Source organism: Triticum aestivum, chromosome 4B (genome assembly GCF_018294505.1).
Source record: "Triticum aestivum cultivar Chinese Spring chromosome 4B, IWGSC CS RefSeq v2.1, whole genome shotgun sequence".
Classification (NCBI taxonomy): domain Eukaryota; kingdom Viridiplantae; phylum Streptophyta; class Magnoliopsida; order Poales; family Poaceae; genus Triticum; species Triticum aestivum.
Window position 1 is genome coordinate 310552827 of NC_057804.1, and position 2037 is coordinate 310554863.

The following is a 2037-nucleotide window of genomic DNA, read 5'->3' on the forward strand; positions in this document are numbered from 1 at the left end:
TGAACTTTGCGTTCATGCCCATGGACACGATGTATATCCTATCATTGGAAGCTTCATGCAATAATAACTATTTCCTTGAAAATATGATCTGGCTCTATGAACTGATCCTTTGCAATCGTGGTTCCGACCCTAATTTCTTCCTTTGATTCCATTTCTCAGACAAGTAAAAGCGCTTGTCTTCTATAGATCTATACACCCCACTTCAACCTTTAATTTGATATGCCTTCGAGTATTATCTCCCTGATATCTCGAGGATATCATGCCATTGCACTACATCTTATGAATTTGTGACGGAGTAATACCTTTCCCTATCATAGTCACTCCATGAGTTTTGGGTTGTCGTCAACCGAGAACTCCGAATAGTGAATCGAGTCCGCACTGCGATTCGACAACTCTTAGTAATCTTCATTGCTTACGAGTTTAATACTCCATCATGGCATTCCTAGCCTTATCGGCTACATTATTATCGTGCTAAATTTAATTGTGCTATCTGGTTCTTCCCGGAGCACAAATTTCGACGGTGAGCTAATCTTGCGTCGATCTTCCTAGTCATATCATTTCTCCTTGAACAACAAACTTGATTTGAGTTTGTGTCGTACCCATGATTCCAATAACCTTTCGCTTCATCATTCCTTTAACTTGATGTCATCGCTGATCGATTACATCCTCATGAAATCTCTCGACAAATGTGTCGTGATCATCATCAGCATTCCGAGTTCTTCCAGGATATCAATTGAATTCATGATGAGAAATACCATCCTTGCCCTCGATGAGTTGTTTTGTCATCGACCACTTTATTGCCTTCCCTCCAACACAAACTTGTCCGTGTTCTGTGTTGTACCTTGAGTTCATTGCTATCTAGCATTTGTTCTTCTTTACCTTGGAGTATTACCATCTTTTATGACAAGAATGTCACGAGGATTACTCCACCTCTTAAGAATTCTTGGTATAGTGATACTTCTCACCATCACCATTCTTTCTTGGTCCCCGTGTTGATTCCAACAAGTGAACGGTGTTGTTTGGATTCTTTTCTTCTAGCAACCCTATTGCTTTGAAGTTAATGGTCGGCCGTTCATTCTTAGACTACTGGTTGTTGAACCACCATTCTAACATTGATCATTCTACGTAAGCCCATATTTCGGGTGCACCTTTAACTGTGTATGTTTTCCTCAAGCATACATCATTATATCATTTGATCCGACAAATGATATCTCTTTGTTCACCTGATTGTGGAAATTCATTTTTTGGAAATCTTGACAAAATCTTGCTGAATCCATCAGCCACCTCCTCATCTCTCCTTGGATTAGTGGAGAACTCTTGTTTCGGAACTCGCTTCCATAGTTCAATTCCCGAGAATCTTACAATGTCATCTCGACAATGTGTGTTACACCTTTCTTCTCAGGCATCCCGAGTCTGAGTTATCCTGACACCAATCAGATCTGAATCTCGGTCAGATATGATGGTTGGAACATTTTCCAAGAGTCATAACATTGGTCTTTATATAACCTGGTAAGGTGGTGCCATGCCTAGTACACCTGGCCGGAGGACCTATTGTCATAGCTCCCTTCTTAAGCAAGGTTAGCGATTTTTCCATGCGGAAATTGTAAAACTTATTCTACAAGTTGTTCCTGATGGATCCTTCGTGCATCCAAATTCTGAACCTTACTTGATGACCTTGTCAATGCTATCTCGAAACATGTCTATGGTACTCTGCACATTTTGAAGCACCATGCTAGATTTCCTTTATCAACTATTCAAACACTGTTGTATGGGTAATGTCATGAAATTTCTCTCCCCTTACCTAATGAGTTTTCTACATTATATCCTATCATGGATATCATGCTCTGCTTCACCTTGGGAAGGATATACCCCTGAAATATGTGTTTAAACGCATTTTCCTTTCCATTGTTCTGTTTATCCCGATGATCACATTTTCCTTTCCATTGGTTTACTTGACCTTTCTTGTGGTCTATATACTCTAAGCAGTAATAATTCACTGCTTAGGTAAGCACCTCGTTGCACCACTCTGTTAGTATG